This window comes from Schistocerca serialis, chromosome 3 (genome assembly GCF_023864345.2).
Source record: "Schistocerca serialis cubense isolate TAMUIC-IGC-003099 chromosome 3, iqSchSeri2.2, whole genome shotgun sequence".
In the NCBI taxonomy this organism is placed as follows: domain Eukaryota; kingdom Metazoa; phylum Arthropoda; class Insecta; order Orthoptera; family Acrididae; genus Schistocerca; species Schistocerca serialis.
The window spans coordinates 740,283,336-740,303,340 of NC_064640.1; the positions used below are offsets into that span (position 1 = coordinate 740,283,336).

At 39.9% G+C, this 20,005-nt stretch overlaps 1 protein-coding gene across 2 annotated transcripts in view; it reads left to right on the forward strand.

Moving 5' to 3' along the window:
* LOC126470594 (uncharacterized) overlaps positions 1 to 20,005 on the forward strand; it is a 66,682-nt gene that overhangs the window by 46,511 nt on the left and 166 nt on the right. The window lies entirely within an intron of this gene.

The window sequence follows — 20,005 nt, forward strand, 5'->3', positions numbered from 1 at the left end:
ACTGGGAGTTGCTACTGCAATACATACAGATGCAGATACATCAGAGGAATCCCCAACTGGAATACATAAGTTGTTACTGTGAGTTTCTAAAATCACTTCCACAGTAGACAAAAATATTTGTCATCTGACATGCTATTACTATACTAGTGTATAAAAAAACCTCAAAAAATTAATGTGCATAACTTGAAAAGAGTATTTGAAGGTTCACAGAACAAGATAAACCATTAATCACAAAATGTATGAAACTGAACCGAGTCGACTCCAGAAACTGAACAGAGCCGACACCATGTATTTTGAAAAACTACCAATTTAAAAATAAGTAGAAACCTGGAAACTATCTTAAACAACAACAAAAGTTCAGCAGACAAAATAGTTTCTCCCAGCTACCAATCATACTTGCGATAAATTAGTTCAGAAGTACTTTTGGCAATTGATTCCAGTCCTGAGATTTTGGTTTTGTGGATCTGGAAGAGAGATGTTTGCTGATGGGTGGCAGTATGCCTTGCATCACATCCTAGATGTGCTTTATAATAACATTTCTTAAGGTTCTCTAATTCTGAACCTGTGGTAATTAAATTTTGAATCAGGGAGTTTGAAGTATTCCACTTTTTGCCATCCAACAGTACTTGACATTTGCACCTTTGATGTACTCAATATTGCCCTAAACACTGAACAGAGTAAGTCATATTCTCTTTCATCCATGCTATTACATGGTATACTACAATACTCTGATGTGATCAATCCCATGAGATTGATCACATAAATAATTTAATTTCAAGTTATTATTATTTTACCAGAAGTGCTACTCAGTTCAAATTGTGATTCCTTTTGTTGGTTATGATCAAAGTGTTATGATCAGCATGTTTTTATATGTTTATAAGAATAGTATCTGAAAACTACACTGAATATAGGGTGAATCTTATCAGCATTTAAAAGCGCCAAAAGTGCCATAGATGATCATGAGACAAGTAATTTAATATAAGGCACATGGAGTTACAAAAGTCAGGAAATACCCCAAAAAGGAATGATAAATACTGAACATCTGACATCACCAGATGGCATACCTCATTGCACATGCAGCAGTTGGCCTATGGCATGAAGAGATTATTGAGTGATGTAGTACTTGCACTAAAGCAAACAGTGCAAATTTCAGACATCTTTTGTGAATGTGGTCTGTTGTAAATGTTGAATTTGCAAATTTATGGTCCTTTCTGTAACCAAGTAAAAGCTGTTTTTAATTTGTGCTTCTTTCCTTTTTCCTCCTTTTATCTGTTTACAAAAATTATGTAGTAAAGAAAACATAAATCATTTACTGGAAGCAATGCAGTGTGGAAGCTTATACCCATTTACTTGTGATGGAATATTGTATGTTTTTGTTGTATTGTACTTTGTATTAATGAGTGGTGACTGCAAGACCAGTAAATTAAATAATAAACCTTACTTCAATGTAAACACATAATTGTTTAATGGAATGAAAAAATACTGCTCGCCAGACACAAGACTCAAACTCTGAGCCCCGTGCACTGAAGTCATGCATGGGAGCCCAGAACCACACTGACGGAAATACTTGAGTAGGGTTGAGATGAGCAGGTGCAACAAACTGATAGGTTCAACTGGTGCATCTACAATGAAGTACTCCAGGTGGTGACATCATCTGTTGAACATTTGTCACCCACTTTTGGGATATTTTGTGACATCTGCAATCCCATGTGTCTTAAATTAATTCACTCAGCATCATTTACATCACTTTGGAAATTTTTAAATGGTGATGAGAAACACCTTGTATATTACATTAATTACCCAGTGAGGAAGAAGCACTAGAAAGTGGAGAATAATATCACTGTGATTCACAGTTAGACTGTGAAAGAGATGAAGAAGGTTATAATGATACTTGCAGTTATTTTATTAGCACAGATAATATATGTAAGGCTCAAAAATTAAATTTCAAGAAATGAGTAAGATTACAAAACAAAAATTGAATGAAAATACCACCTCACCCAAGGCATATTGCTGAAATACTGGCTGCATATTGTTACTTATTTATCCTGGTTATGAAGAAAGGCAGTCACAGAAATTTAACTGAACTATGAAATTCTCGTGGGTCACATACTGTAAGCTCAAATATAGTGTCATCACAGTTTGTTAAACACAAATAAACTTTCTGTAACAATAGGTTCCAATTGTCTATTAGTCCATGAAATCAAACAATAATACTTGGTGATAATTAATATAAACCTTAGTTCCTGATAGAAATGAAAGTGCAATAGTTTCTGTTTGAATATGATATAAATCCAAGCACTACTTCTTTATGATGCATGTGTATTGAAATTATAACATGAAGCAAAGTTCCACCTGTGACTAGAGGGGCTGGAAACCAATCGCTCAGCTGTCAAAGCACTATACAACACAGTTGTAAATTTGTCCACATAAACATCAGTGGTGGCCATAGTTCACTTGCTCAGGAAAAGTTGGATTATAGCAACTGAGAGCAATCTAGCCACTGGTTGGTCTTATATTTGCAATTTACAGAAGTTTATTTGACCAGCCTATTGTACTGGTGGCTCGAGGCTCACTTGCTGGATGTAGGCAATGTCACACAGATTGACATGTTCATATATTCCATTTGCATGTCTGGCAAGGTCCCTAAATCATATACAGTAGTTTTGATGGTGTGTATGCATTACAAGCATTTCTTGCTTCTGTTTTGAGGTTTGCACTTTAGCCAGTAATAATGAAGAATACAAAGAGAAACACTAAAAAATTGGGTATTTTGCATCCATTTTTAGATCTATATAGATGAATACTGTCTAGGTTATTTTTGTCACAAGACAGGAAAAATTAGAGTATTTCCAAGGAAGGTGTAGGCATATGCATTTTAATCTCTGAATGGCAGTTAGTAAATAGTACAGAATTTTTCTAATTTTTGGGTGAATGTAATGATGAAAACCTTGAAGTGGAAGAAATGTATAACTGAGTAGCTCAAACAACAAGTTTAGGAACCATTGTCGTTCACATAATTATGAATGTTTGAAAGAAACAGACAAAAATCGTAACATATTCTTCATGTTTATGACATAATTTTCTGTTTTAAACGATCATTTATAAGGGTAGTATTATTGCATAAAAGCAAGTAGTGAGTGAAGTAGAGCATCAATTATCCAAAACAATTTGGGACTGGGGGTGTTCAGATAACAGATTTTTACATAACTAATCCTTTTCTAGAAAAAAAAGTACCACTATCGTTGGAGGAATATGAAATGAAGAAACAGATTTGTGTCTTAATTCCAAAAGTGCATGTTTTTTCTATGTATTACAAATACTGTACCTAGCTTACATAAATTACTCATTTTCTATTAAGGCATCCCTACCATCTATGAAAAGGAGTTCTAAATTAATATTTTCTCCAGACCTGAGACATGCTTTTATTGTCACTAAATCTCACGCACATCTTAAACACAACAGCTGCACGACATCACACTCTTCAAGTTTGCAAGGCAGTGAAAAACTTCCTCACTGTGTAGTTCTTTAATGGTACAGTCATCACTAGCCTCTATTTTGTCACTGCAAGCATCTTGGTCACAGATGACGTTACCAATGACCTCATCATCTGTCAGTAATCGATAACCAGGAGCATTGGTATCCCATTTGAACCAGTCTTGAATGTTTTTCTGTTCATAATCTCCAAATCTTGAAGATCCTTTAACCAGCCCATGCTGTTGCAATACTGATGTATGGTTGGTGGTTCTACAGTTCCAGTGAGGTGCTCATCTGATGGAAGGAGTTTGTTCCAATGTTTTGCTAGAGTAGTGTCCTCAACAGCAGTCTGAACGTCTACTACTGTGTGCACAGCATCCTACAAGTTAATGCCAGAGGACTGGAGTAATGTTCTGAGGCAAGAAAATAACTTTAGACTTTCCATTTTGTCTTTGCATTGAACATTTTGAGGGATGACTTGGGGACAAAAAAACATTTTCAGAATTACCAATTGCATGCCATTGCTTTTATACTTCAGAAATAAATACAGGGTGGTATTATTCTGTAAAAATGCTTGCATCTGTCCTTGCATTCTTTTGATTCTTGTAGGTGACCAACTATTTTTTACTCCCATAAAACAGTGTCAAGTTTGGGTTTCCCTATGAACAGAAAGGGTAGCCTATGTGTTCTGGTAACATTTCTGCACACCATAGCAATGATGCAAGGTTTTCTTGCCTTATAACCAGGAACTGACACTTCTTTCTAGGAAACTAGTGATTCTGTTGGCATTTTCCTCCAATACAAAGAAATTTCATCTATGTTGTAGATATTTTTTTGTTATAGCACTTGGTGATAAATTTATTTAAAGTCTCTTTGGAACAATCTTCTAATTCAGTGTCAGCAAACAGTTCTTCACCTTGAGTGTCCAATTCCCCAATTCAATGCCTAGATATAAAGTGCATAATCCAGCCAGAAGAATAATGGGTAGCTTTGAGAATTGAAATAGTGAAAGCAGCAGAGGATGAAGTACGTAAAAAGATGATGACTAGTAGAAATCCTTGGGTAACACAAGAGATATTGAATTTAACTGATGGCAGGAGAAAATATTAAGATGCTGTGAATGAAGGAGGTGAAAAGGAACAGAAACGTCTCAAAAATGAGATCAATAGGAAGTGCAAAATGGCTAACAGGAATGGCTGGACGACAAATGTGAGGATGTAGAGGCATATATCACTGGGAGTAATAAAGTTGCTGCCTATAGGAAAATTAAAGAGACCTTTGGAGAAAAGAGAACCACCTGTATGAATATCAAGTGCTCAGATGGAAAACCAGTTCTATGCAAAGAAGGGAAAGCAGGAAGTTTGAAGGTTTATATAGAGAGTCTATACAAGTGCCATGCACTTAAGGGCAATATTATGTCAATGGAAGAGGATGTAGACGAAGATGAGATGGGCAGTATGTTACTGCATAAAAAATCTGACAGAGCACTGAAAGTCCTAAGTTGAAACAAGTTCCTGGGAGTAGACAACATTCCAATAGAACTACTGATAACGTTGGGAGAGCCAGCCATGCACGAAACTCTTCCATCTGGTGAGCAAGATGTATGAGACAGGAAAAATACCCTCAGACTTCAAGAAGAATGTAATAATTCCAATTCCTAAGAAAGAAGGTGCTGACCGGTGTGAAAATTAGTGAACTGTGGTGACTCGCCAATCTTTCAAAGTGCCGTTGTGCAGTTACGCGCGTCCTCTTCATGTGGCGCTGTCTGCCAGCCATGCAGCAGCAGCGCCACCTAAGCGGCCACCCAGCCAGCAGCCGCGAGACTTGGACTCAGTTATTATTTGACTGTTAAAGTGACACACATCTTACTCTGTTTACTTGATCTGTGACTTTCATGTGTTGCATTGTCCTTGAAACATATTTGTTCAACTTGAAGTTATAACATGAACTATCAGTTTAATGAGGCACAGTTTCAAAATAATAACTCGATTTCTTTATAAAGAAATGCAAAAGCTAGTATAAGCTGACCTAAGGGAAGATCAGTTTGGATTCCAAAGAAATGTAGGACTACTTGAGGCAATAGTGACTCTACAGCCTATCTTATTTATATGATTTGTAGACTTAGAGGAAGCTTTTGACAATGTTGATTCGAATACTCTCTTTCAAATTCTGAAGGTGACAGGGATAAAATACAGGAAGAAAAAACCAGTACAAGATTTGAGTGGCACAAATGGGAAGCAGTGGTTGAGAAGCAGGGGAGACAGTGTTGTACACTATCCCTGATGTTCAATCTTTGTACTGAGCAAGTGGTAAAGGATACAAAAGAAAAATTAGGAATAGGAATTAAAATCCATGAAGCAGAAATAAAACCCTTGAGGTTTGATGAAGACATTATAATTCTATCAGAGACAGAAAAGGAGTTGGTAGAGAAGTTGAACAGAATGGATAGTGTCTTCAAAGGAGGATATAAGATGAACACCAACAAAAACAAAATGAGGATAATAGAATGCAGTAGAATTAAATCAGGTGATGCTGAGGTAATTAGACTGGGAAGTGAGACACTTAAAGAAGTAGATGAGTTTTGCTATTTGGGCAACAAAATAACTGATGATGTTCGAAATAGAGAGGATATAAAATGTCGGCTGGTGATGGCAAGGAAAGCATTTCTGAAGAAGAGATATTTGTTAACATCAAGTATAGATTTAAGTTTCAGGAATTCTTTTCTGAAAGTATTTGTACAGAGTGTAGCCATGTATGGAAGTGAAACATGGGCACAAAGGAAATAGCAGCTCTTGAAATGTGGTGCTACAGAAAAATGCTTAAGTTTAGATAGGTAGATCATGTAACTAATGAGGATGTACTGAATAGAAGTGGGGTGAAGAGCAATTTGTGGTACAATGTGACTAGAAGAATGGATCAGTTGTCAATTGGTAGGGCACTTTCTGAGGCATCAAGGGATCACCAATTTAGTATTGAAGGGAAGTAAATCATAGAGGGAGAATGAGAGACGAATACACTAAGCAAATTCAGAAGGATGTAGGTTGCAGTATTTACTCAGAGATGAAGAGGGAAGAACAGGATAGAGTAGCATGGAGATCTGCTTCCAGCCAGTCTTTGGACTGAAGACCACAACAACAAGCAACAAGCCAGCCAGTAGTCACTTTAAAGTCAGTATTATCCCCAAGTTTCTTATTCAGTGAAGCACTTTTTCATAACTCAAAGGGCCACTTATGGACTGTACCTGCGTGAACCAAGTGTACACTGCAGTGTCTAAATTCTGATTTTCTGCCATTTTCATCATTTTTCTGTGTAAGATTCCATCTTCACTGCCAAGTCACTTGGCAAGTTTTGTAATAGTGTTACATTCTTTTTAATATCCATTCTTGTGGCATGCCATATACCCTAGCTAAGCTTGATCCACTAGCACCATTCCTCAGTTAGCCAAATATTTTAAGTTTATTGGAAATATTGAGAACAACTCATTTACATTTATTAACTGTTGTGAACAGTATAACTACAGCATATTTCAAGTGAAGGCTAAAATGCCACTCATGGATGATGACTAGAGGATTGAGTTCAGGCAAGAACTAGTGGTCACTAGCGGAAAAGTATGATGTACAAATTTAAGTTTATTGACTGAGACCCTTTCATATAATCACTGTTTCAGTTGATTCACAACAAGTTATCAATATCCGACTCTATAATATGTCATGTTTACCAAGAACACCTTGTAAATACCTTTTCAAGGAATTTTTCATATTAACTGTTTCACAATATGTCTATTAGCCTATGAACTTCATCATAAAAATTCAATCAGGATTTGAGGTGAGTACGATGTTCATAGCTGTTATACTAGAAGAGAAAAATACCTTTATTACTCTTCAATTGACACTGTGCAAAGCTCATTCCATAAGGAAGATATAAAAATAATTTTATTTGTTAATTTATGTACTAATGTCATGACTGATTTGGCATGGAACAGAATTTTAAGGGACCTATTTGAGAGCTACAAACTTATGCAGATATCTTACTTTCAAGCTAATCTGTAGACTAGCTTAAACCCAATCTTTCTCCTTTTCTACAGACAGAGCACAAGCTTGGCTTGCATTCAGGATGGGAAGGAAATTGGCTGTGGCATTTCAAAGGAATCATCCCAGCACTTGTCTGGAGTAATTCATGGAAATAATGGAAAATCTAAATCTGGATGGTCGGTCATTGGTTTTAACCATCATCGTCCTGAATGGGAGTCCAGTGTGCTATGTAGTGCGCCACCTTGCTCAGTAATATATAGAAAAGTAGTAACACACACACTGATTAAACACTGCAGAGTCAAAGAAACTGGTACACCTGCCTAATATCATGTATGGCACCAGCGAGAATGCACAAGTGCCACAACGCAATGTGGCCTGGACTCGACCAATGTCTGAAGTAGTGATGGAAGGAACTGACCACATGAATACTGTTGGGCTGCCCATAAATCTCTAAGGGGACTAAGGGGTGGAGATCTCCTCTGGACAGCACATTGCGAGGCATCCCAGATACTCTCAAGACTGTTCATGTCTGGGGAGTTTAGTGATCAGTGCAAGTGTTTGAAATCAGAAGAATGTTCCTGGAGACACTCTGTAGCAATTCTTTTTATGTGGTGTGCTGCATTGTTCTGCTGGAATTGACCAAGTCTGTAAGAATGCACAATGGTCATGAATGGATGCAGGTGGTCAGACAGGATGCTTATGTACATGTCACCTGTCAGAGTGATATCTAGACATATTAGGGGTGCAATATCACTCCAACTGCATATGTACCACACATGTCACACATCAGGAGGAACACCACTGTGCCTCTCTAAGAAATGGGAAGAATTGGCTTATTTCTCAGGTAGCCACCATACTTGCTGACAATGGTCATCTAGGGTAGTACAGAAGCACGATTCATCACTGAACAGAATGTGACAGTTTTCATCAGCAGTCAAAACTACCTGGTACAGCACCACTCCAGACACAAATGTTTGTGTTGTGGTGTTTTAGCAGTCCACACAAAGGACAGCAAATCCCTACTCAAGATGCTGCTTTCCTATGACCAGTGGTACAGGATGACATAGAATGTTGCAGATAGTCCATTTCTTGTGGATCTTCAACTTTATCTTATGTAGTTTACAGGTGAATGGCCAGACATCAGTGTCCAGTGAGCACAGTATTTCAGTGAGCAACCACATTGCGATCATCAGATGCACTGATGAACTGACTGCTTAGGAGCTTGTTCATGGTCTGCACTCAGGTGTGGACGTGCATACAGCATCTCCTGCCTCATCTCCTACTCCATATTGCTCCATCGAAGGTTTATGACCCAGTGACTTGTGCTGGTGATATCTCCAATTTCTGTTGCTCTGTATGACTCTGAAGTCAGTTTGTAATGGGATACCACTGCACTCTTCTGTGTAACCTAGTCCTGATTTTCCCCACATATACCAATGCCCATTGTATCCCAAAATTTCCTATCGAAACTTAATCTATTCATGGGATATCTATTCCTGTCTTTATCTTGTTGCTTGTATGGTTCAAAGTTTATCCTTCTCTCATAATTCTTTTGTGATAATTAGCCTGATTTCTTCTATTTTTCCCCACACCAAAGTGACTAGATCTCAGTTGGGGGATCCCTCTTGTACCTCATCATTACCCCTATTTTCATATCTACTGTAGTTAAATGGTTTGGCGTTTCCTTCCAATGATCTGTTTAAATTTTCTTGTATTCTTTCTCATTAATATTTCTGTCATTCGAATGTGGATCACTTTTCTGATGTCTTCCCTCATAATTATACAGATAATTTCTTCCCCGTTTCCTTCTGTAATTACCCACTCTTGCGCTGAGTCACACTATGGAAATTCTGATTAAAAACTATGTACATAATTTCTCTCTAATCCCCTATCCAGTTTATCTACATATGTCAGAAACCAAAATAGAATCGTCTGCCCCATAAACTAAACCCTGTTGCACGTTCCTTGGTAATCTGCTCTTTCATACACCTTTTTGTGTAAGCTCATCAAATGATTGATCTAGGATTTTTAATTTTCTCAGGTGCTTCTCTCAAAAATCTTTCATGTTGCCATTCACTTCTCACTAATTGGTCCATTTATGAATTAACTTTTGATACAAGCATGTTCAGTTTCTGACAATTTATTCAGAAAGCTGTTTTCAAAAGCACAATATGTCATTTCTGCATGAATATATTGGTTAGTCCAAGAGAGTGCTTCCTCATCCAAAGACTCTTTTACAAACTTTTTCTTAAGCAAATCAGTCAAACAACTATCAAAATTATGACAAAAATGTTGAGAAAAGTCAACTATGTTAAGGTTATTATTTCCTCTAAAACTTTTAATTGGCACATTGGTGCTCATCCCACTACTGTTACTACTGAAACTTCTAGTTACAAAATTTTCCTCCAATTCAGATAGTTTTCTAAGAATGTAAACTACTTTACAATCACATGGAATTACATTACAACTTTCTCTAGTGCAACAACTTTATCATTAACTACCTACTTTTCAAGTTATTAATTTTACATTCAAGATTATTGTCATTTTGATCCATTTCTGATCTTAATACCCAGCCTTCTTGTTTCATCACATTGTGCATTATTTCAAAAGTTTTCCAAATTTCTCAACTTTATCAGGACAATTTTGTTTTAATTTCAGTCACTTCACGTATAAGAGAATCAATCTGTACATTGATTCATTTGTCCCCTGAGTGTGCAACTAATTTATATTTATTAAGATTCCCTATTGTTTCAGGCACTTGAATGCCAGTCTCCAAATTTCATTCCTCAATTCCTTTAACTTGTCATATTTAGCAGTGATTTTACCACCCCTATCACTTTTTATTGTTTAAATCCTACCAATCAAATCTTCATTTAGTTTGCTTTTTAATGCCTCAGTTCTACCCCGCCCCCTCCCAAATTCTTATTCAGATCCCTGTTGCATTTTTCTAGTTTTTCTTCAAAAAGCTTGGTTAGTTGTCAAAACAAACTATACTAATAGTTCCCCCTGATAATCCTCTGTGACTGAAACTTCGGAATGGACAGCAAGCACTACTAACATTCCTGCCTACTGCTCCTTTGTCTTGCCTCTGATTTTGTTCCAACCTTGTCATTAAAAACAATTTCTATCTCCTAAGGCTATTCGTAAGTTTCATACTGTCATTGATAACTGGTTTTTTTAATAACTGTGTATGTAATGGGGAGCAGTCGTTGTAATTACAATGATGTGATCACTCGCACTCTTAGCACTTAATATGAGTACTTTTATTCTTGCAACGTACACACAATGCGTTTAACATAGAACATGTACTACAGAAAACTCATCTGGCAAAGATACAGTTGTTCTTGCTGTGGTAGGGCAGCGATGTTATTGGGGGATAGAGTGCTTCTAAATCCCCCCAGAGGACCCCCCCCCTCAAATCACCAGAGTGCAGCATGGTGACTAGTGTACATCATTATGTGTTGTCCTGCTGGTGATGGGTAATGCCAACATATTGTAGTCTGCCAGGTACCTGGGTGCCTGTAAAGTGTGGCTGGCCTGTGATGTCAAGTAGTGGTGCCATTGGCACAGTGGCGATGTCCATTGAGGTGTTGGTGGCTGTTAGTGCGCCATCCAGTATTATAAAATTCTCTGGGGCCGACAAGAGCAGGTAGCCGTCCAAAGAAAGAGTAGATTTCAGACCTGCTGAGTCAATCGTAGGTGGAAGGGGCGTGCAGTGCTCTAATGACCTCAAGACCATGCTATAGCCTGACTGTCTATTGTTTAATTTGCACCTGAGCATGACATGTGTACATGATTGGAGGTACTTGTGCTCAAAGATGGTTGGTTTGTTGTGGTGGGATGGCGATGGGATGTGGATGTGGTGGATGTGGTTCCTGACATGTTTTACTAGGTTGACATCCACAGGGTCGGTGGTTTGTGGTACAAACTCTGTTGGGAGGGTGATTGGTTCCCCATAGAGCACCTCTGCAAGCGGGGCACCCAGATCATCTTTGTAGGCAGCTCGTATGCCCAGCAGCAACCAGGGGAGAGCCTCCGTCCACTTTTGGTTGTGGTGTATGAGTGCAGTGCCACTGTTCCACAAGTTCATTGGACTGGGGATGGGAGGCCATTGTGTGTAACTGGTGGCACCCACAGAGGTGGCAGAGCTCAGAGAACAGTGTCAACTAAAACTGCTGGCCCTGGTCTGTTGTCAGGGACTCTGGGCAGCCAAAGTGTGCAGTCCATAATGTGATGAAAGCTTGGGCGACGGTGTCAACTGAGTTATCAGTCAGAGTGTGGCCTCCACCCATCAAGTTGTCCTGTCTATGGAACATGTACTTGTATCTGTCTGAATGTGGGAGGGGCCCCACCGGGTCTATGTGGACATGTAACAAACAGCCCTTCAGGCTGGAGAATTTCCCGAAGGGTGGCTATGCATGACATTCTGTCTTGGCCCATTGGCATTGGTTGCAGGCTCTCGTCCATGCAGTGCTGTCCCAGTTAATGTTAGTCCAAAAGAAACTATCTGTTATCGGTTTTAGTGTCGGGCATACTCCGGGGTGAGACAAGTTGTAGAGGAGGTCGAAAACTGTCTTCCTGAAGTTCTGTGGGATGACAGGTCATTGTCTACCATGGGATACGTTGCAGCAAACTAGTTTTGTTGTGCCTGCAATGGTGCACTTCTTGAGCTGGAGGCCTGTTGTGTGTCCAGATAGCAGGTTTTGAAAGTTGGTGTCAGTTGCTTGTGCCTCCAATAGTTGGTCAAAGTAATGGTGTGCCGATGTGGCAGCGAGTCATGAGACGAAGTCAGCCAGCATGTTGTCTGCTCCCTCATACATAGTGTAAGTATGGTATTTAACAGCGTCTGTGTAGATAGTAAGCTGACAGCCCTCAATGTCATGTGGGAAGTATTGAATCACTTTGTATATCGTCAAAAGCTCACAGTCAAAAGTTGACCACATATTCTGGGAGTCAGTAAGTTTCCACAAGAAAAGCCATAGGGGTTGGGTTGCACTGGGGACTTCCTATTGTAGCACTGCCCCAATCGCTCGGTCGTTGGTGTCGGCTATCATAACCATATGAGTGTCCATGGATGAAAGTGCCAGAGCGGTAATCTGAGCCAGCTCTGTTTTGATGTTCTCGAAAGTTCCTTGCAAATCAGGAATACAAGTGAGCTTATGTTTGCCTGATGTGTTCTTGCCACAGAGTGACTCTGTGAGCAGGACGAGTGTCTCTGTGGCATGGGGGAGTTGTTGTATTAAAAATTAATTACCCCTAAGAAAAGGTGGAAATTTTGATAGTCCATTCTTGATGGTAGGTCCATACTTCATCTCTGTTTTCTGGGGTGGGATGGATGCTCGAAGTGTTGACGAGCTGGCCTATGAATGTAACACATTTTTGCCAGAGTTGGCATTTGTCCTCATTGACAACAACAGCCCGCTCTGCTAGTTTGTTGAATACTACTTGCAGGTGTTTCTCATGACCTTGAGTTGTTTCTAAGAATATATGTACATCATCCAAATAACAATAGCAAAAGAGCATGGTAAAAAAACAACCCGTCAATGAACCACTGGCCAGTCTGGGCTACGTTCTTTAGTCTGAAGAGCATAAAGAGGAACAAATAGGCCAAAGGGAGTAATTATTGCAGTCTTTGTGATGTCCTTCATGGCCATTGGGATCTGCCAACTATCTCTTTTAGAGTCGATCACGCTAAGTATGGTTGCACTAGCCAGTTGCCGGAAGAATTCCTGAATATTGGGAATGGGCTAACTATCAGTGATGGTGTACACGTTCAAATGTCTGTAGTCTCTGCACATGCACCACATTTTATCTTTTTCCATTGTCATTGTAGTCAGTGAGGCGCACACACTGTGTGATGGCCTAATGGTGCCCTCATGTAACAGTTCCTTGATCATTGCCTCGGCCACCTTTAGTTTGTGAGGGACAAGGTCGTGGGGCTGGTGTTGGACCAGTGGACCTAGGGTAGTATTAATTCTCAGCGATGGAGTTGTTGTTCAGGTGAATACGATAGGCATTGCAGTATGAGCATCTTCGCTGTCTCATATCTGCCAGTGGTTGGTGCATACAGTAGGACATCACAGGTAAGATTGGTGTTGGTAGGGAGGTGGTTCAATAGCACCAAAAACTTGTCACAGTCATCTGTGATCCTGGCCAACTGCATCATGCACTCGCAGAGTGTGAACCATTCTTGCAGGGAATCAACTTCTAGCGGTGGCAGATGTAACTCGGTGTGTGGCTGGCTGTAATCTGCCTAGTGGTGAGTGACCAGGACCTGTATGAGGTTGTAATCATGTGAAGTAAATGGTGCAGATTCATGAAAACCTTTTGGTGGCACTGATAAAGGCGGCGGCTGGAGCTGTGGCACGGTAGTTGCTGTAGGTGTATTGGTAATGAGAGAGTCATGACCGGTTATCACAGAATGTGGCATGTGTGTCACAGCTGGTGCATTGGCGTCATTAAGGATGGTGTAGTAGTGGGGAAGCAAGGAATACAGTGTGGTGGACAGGGTGGCGGATGGCACATCAGTGTAGATCACTCAACCCGGCAGCTGTTGAATGTTGTCCTTGTGATCACACAGTGTGATTCGTAGTTGCAGTCAGGCTCGCCATACTGATATGCTGTTCTCACGAGGTGTGAAAACTCTGTGCTGTTGCAGGTAGACATGGTATGCCTGCTATTTGAATGACTTCATGTGGCAGGTGTGACCCAGAGCATGACACGACTGTTGTCAATGTGACGTCATCGTCATGACGTGACCTCGGGCACAGTACACAGTTAACAAGTGTGACGTCACCCGGGTGATGTATGGTATAACATAGAATGTAAATTTCAGGTTTAGGCCATGGAAAAGCATGGTCTGGCATAGGTAGGTCACTTGTAGGATGGATTTGTCTGCAATAACCTGCAAATATCAGTTCTCTGCAGTGGAAGGTGGTCATACATGGTGGCGATTGTTGGTCAACAGTTGCAGTACTCTGGAGTATGTCTGTCCATAATGTCAGTATGCGCTGAATCATTAGAATGAAAGTGAATGGGTTGTAGTTCATTAACAGTGTCACTGATCAGTATATTACTAGCACTGGTTAGTTGGGAGGTGGAGATGGCAGCAGGCAGCCATTGTACACAGTGCACACCTGTTGATGTACCACAGTTAATTAATGGTGTGGCAGGCTTCATCTCACGATTTTCAGTGCTAACATAGTACTTGACCTGTGGTTTAGTGTGTTCATCTGTTTGGCGATAGGTAACAATGCCCTGGTTTGGTGGTTGTTGAAACAATTGTAACACTGAATGAGATTTTCACTCTGCAGTAGAATGTGCACTGATATGAAACTTCCTGGCAGATTAAAACTGTGTGCCGGACCGAGAGTCGAACTTGGACCTTTGCTTTTCACGGGCAAATGCTCTACCAACTGAGCTACCCAAGCACAACTCACGCCCTGTCCTCACAGCTTTGCTTCCACCAGTAGGAGCCCTTGTTTTGTTCAAGACACCTTCAAGACTACCTTCAAGTTTGTGAACAAATATATTTATATATACACTCCTGGAAATGGAAAAAAGAACACATTGACACCGGTGTGTCAGACCCACCATACTTGCTCCGGACACTGCGAGAGGGCTGTACAAGCAATGATCACACGCACGGCACAGCAGACACACCAGGAACCGCGGTGCTGGCCGTCGAATGGCGCTAGCTGCGCAGCATTTGTGCACCGCCACCGTCAGTGTCAGCCCGTTTGCCGTGGCATACGGAGCTCCATCGCAGTCTTTAACACTGGTAGCATGCCGCGACAGCGTGGACGTGAACTGTATGTGCAGTTGACGGACTTTGAGCGAGGGCATATAGTGGGCATGCGGGAGGCCGGGTGGACGTACCGCCGAATTGCTCAACACGTGGGGTGTGCGGTCTCCACAGTACATCAATGTTGTCGCCAGTGGTCGGCGGAAGGTGCACGTGCCCGTCGACCTGGGACCGGACCGCAGCGACGCACAGATGCACGCCAAGACCGTAGGATCCTACGCAGTGCCGTAGGGGACCGCACCGCCACTTCCCAGCAAATTAGGGACACTGTTGCTCCTGGGGTATCGGCGAGGACCATTCGCAACCGTCTCCATGAAGCTGGGCTACGGTCCCGCACACCGTTAGGCCGTCTTCTGCTGACGCCCCAACATCGTGCAGCCCGCCTCCAGTGGTGTCGCGACAGGCGTGAATGGAGGGACGAATGGAGACGTGTCGTCTTCAGCGATGAGAGTCGCTTCTGCCTTGGTGCCAATGATGGTCGTATGCGTGTTTGGTGCCGTGCAGGTGAGCGCCACAATCAGGACTGCATACGACCGAGGCACACAGGGCCAACACCCGGCATCATGGTGTGGGGAGCGATCTCCTACACTGGCCGTACACCACTCGTGATCGTCGAGGGGACACTGAATAGTGCACGGTACATTCAAACCGTCATCGAACCCATCATTCTACCATTCCTAGACCGGCAAGGGAACTTTCTGTTCCAACAGGTCAATGCACGTCGGCATGTATCCTGTGCCACCCAACGTGCTCTAGAAGGTGTAAGTCAACTACCCTGGCCAGCAAGATCTCCGGATCTGTCCCCCATTGAGCATGTTTGGGACTGGATGAAGCGTCGTCTCACGCGGTCTGCACGTCCAGCACGAATGCTGGTCCAACTGAGGCGCCAGGTGGAAATGGCATGGCAAGCCATTCCACAGGACTACATCCAGCATCTCTACGATCGTCTCCATGGGAGAATAGCAGCCTGCATTGCTGCGAAAGGTGGATATACACTGTACTAGTGCCAACATTGTGCATGCTCTGTTGCCTGTGTCTATGTGCCTGTGGTTCTGTCAGTGTGATCATGTGATGTATCTGACCCCAGGAATCTGTCAATAAAGTTTCTCCTTCCTGGGACAATGAATTCACGGTGTTCTTATTTCAATATCCAGGAGTGTATAAAGATGGTATCTGTTCTTTTGGACATGTCCGAAAGAACATATACCATCTTCATATATATATATATATATATATATATATATATATATATATATATATATATATATATATATATATATGAAGTGCCAGAACTCTTACAGGAATCAGCAAAAAACTGAGAGTAATGAGTATAGTGGGCAGGGGCACTATGAATATAGTGTTGGACAATAAGTTGGGAATGTGGGTCTCACAGGAGGCATACCAGAGATAAGTCCCTGCCATCACACTATCCTCTGTGTCCTTGGTGGCTCAAGTGGATAGGGCATCTGCCATGTAAGCAGGAGATCCTGGGTTTGAGTCCCAGTCAGGGCACACATTTTCAACTGTCCCTGTTGACTTATATCAACGCCTGTATACAGATAGGGGTATTCATTTCATTGTAATGAATATATTTATGTTTGAATTTGGCCTACTGAAGAGGCATACAATGAATGTTTTTAATGAGGTTCGTTCTATAGGACAAATTTCAAAGTCAGGTTGTTTTTCTGACTTTTTCAAAGGTTCTAAGCAACAGTTATTGATACCATCTTTCTCAAACATACATTTTCCTCAATGAGCAGTTTCTTTTTAAAAGCAACTTGCATCTTCTTTGGGGGTAGATCATCTGATGATGTAGATCTTTCATTAGCTGAATATGCTGTCACTCTCACTGTTTCATTTTTTATCAATTTCTGGCTGTGTTGTTTCACCTCCTGTAGTTGTTATTACAGCTGCTCCTCCCTGAACACTTTCTTGTGTAATCAATGTTTCTTTGTGTGATACTGCTGCTGCACCTCAATAAGTAGGTAGGAATAATATTCTGTAGGTCTCCTTTGTAGTTGGTGAAGAAATTGTGTAACATTTCTGAATTCTAGAGAAAACATTTTTCACTAACACTTTGGTATTCTGGCTGAGTAGTCATTTGCCCCATTTGCTTACATGAATTTTGTGCATTGCACAGTGGTTTCTTTCCAGACCATAAATAGTGAGGAAAAAAAAGCATTTGAAGTGGTATCGCTGATCTTACTGTAAGTCCTGTTTGGTTTTTGGCTCTCTTTATTTACAGTACACAAAAAGATTCAGTAAGGTCATGCCTTTGTTGTTTGCTTATCGGAATCAGCTTTTGATCGCCTAGTGTACATAGCCTGTCTCTTAAGATTCTCTTTGCTACTTTTATTTCAGTTTAATAGATGTCATCGTTTGCATTTTGCTCTCTTTTTCATGCAGTTTGCGTAAGTGCTGCCTTCCAATTGTTATTACCTAAGCTGCATATAATAATGTATGCCAAACTGTAATTTTCCAGTTTTGGACATTAAGTAGGTATATTTGTTAACTGAGTTGGTCATTTTCATTATTCTTACTTTTTTGTCTGATTTTTAAACATTGAGTGAAGCATGTAAAACAGATAGCAAGATTAACACGAGAACTTTTAGTGATTGACAAAAATGCTTCAGACAAAAGTTGCTATGGGTGATAGGGCGGATTATGCGGTGTTAACAGCCTTGAAGAGATACAACAGTCAACTCTCTTATATTAAATTGTGCTATGTTGTACTTTGGCTCCAGAACAGTATATATTGATATGAAAAATCAGCCAACCAATTGCAAATAAAGGTTTATTATCCCTTGATCATGGTTTCGATATTTGTAAAAGTATCTTCTTCAGAAACATTGGCACTAAAAATGTGTACAGCAGTTACAAAATGATTTTTACTAACAGAAAAAAAATATTAATAGAAAAACATTTCTGAAGTAAATGTAGTCATTTATTACATCACATGATGCACCAATTGATTAGATGAAGCTGAGCTCCTCTTGTCATAAATGAAATTGGTGAAACAAGAGTTACCACAAGCCATGGCTTTAGATAACGTGAGATTACATGTAACGTATTGTAGAAAGACTACTCAGTAAATGCCCACAGGTAGAGGCTCTTGTTATCATATAAACAGAATAGGTGTCTCAAAATAAAATACATGCATAAATTACATATACTTTATGCCAGAGACTAATTCAATTGCTAGAAATATACAGGCTCAAGCGAGCAGGAAAAACTGATCTACAGAGGGTGATGCTTTTGGCTGATTTTTCGATCTGTTCTGAATTACACAGTTGCTGTTTCACAGCCATGTTTAAGATTTTGAGCTATTGATGAGGTAGGTTATTTAATATAAATATTTTTTGATCTGGAAAGCAACAGATTAAAATGCATTTAAAATAGGCAATTTACTACTATTATTGTGTTGGGCTGAATAACACACCACTCTGAATTTCTTGCAACTGTTGATGGTAATATGAGATCATGAATTAAGATATTCTTAAACTGTTGTATATTGATCTTAGGGAAATAGGAAGGAACATTAGGATTGAATGACTATTTACAGTAAAGTCATTAGAGATGGGGCAAAACCTGAATAGGGTAAAAATGAGTAAGAAAATTAATTGCGTTCTTTGAAAATAAATCATGACAGCCTTTGTCTTAGTTAATAAATGGCAGTAATTGAAAACTAAAATCTAGATGGCCACTTGGTAATACAGAAACCATCATTCCTCCTGATAGTTAATTGCCCTTTGGATGATCTGATTAAAGTGTGGATTAACCTCATCCAGTACAATAATGTTGAGATTCACCAGCAGATATAAATACTGGGAATGTTGACACCTGCTGATGAAGTATGATACTGGTGGGTTAATAGGATCCATTAATGCGGTACATAAAATGAGATGATGGTGATGTGTTATTAAAATAAAAAAAATAGTTTGTTGTGCTGATTTATTACTATGGTTCCTATCACTGCATTTGTACACCATAGTTTATGCAACTACAATATGGTACTCTTAAAAAGAATCATCTGGGGAATTTATAAGGTCAGTTTCAAATACAAAATCAAAAGAATGTTGGGAAAAATCCTCTGTTACCATAAACTTCTGTAACTTCTCAACAACTAAGGTAAAAAAGGAAAATGGAAAGACCTGTTATTCTATAGCACACAATGACAACCATATAATATTTTGATAAAGAGTTGTGATGTCGTACAGGACTTAAAAACATGTCACATAATAATCATAGGTAGCTCTTTTCTTGTCATAAAATACAACAAATTCAATAGAAATTTGACTCACTGCAATGAAAATAACAAAAATACTGCAGATTTGTGGGTCACCTTTCCAGGGTAGTAAACAACAAGCACTGGATACTGGTTAATGCATGCTGGTTAATAGTACAATAATCTGTCATAGACAGATCATTATGTCTGCATTTAAAAACCAAATAAGACCAATTTCCTGTCACAATTAATAAATTAATCTCTGCCCAAGACCATCTACCATTAGGTAAAATGAAATTACAGCAATTATATGGAAGCTGAAGATATCTCCATAACCAAAGTGAGGAAATTACCAACACAACCAAATATTACAGAATTATTGTAAGAAATGATGAGTTTTTTTAAAGGCAGAAGCAAATTGTCTCCCTCTTTCACTTTTTGATTATACATGGTACTGAATTACTATGGACA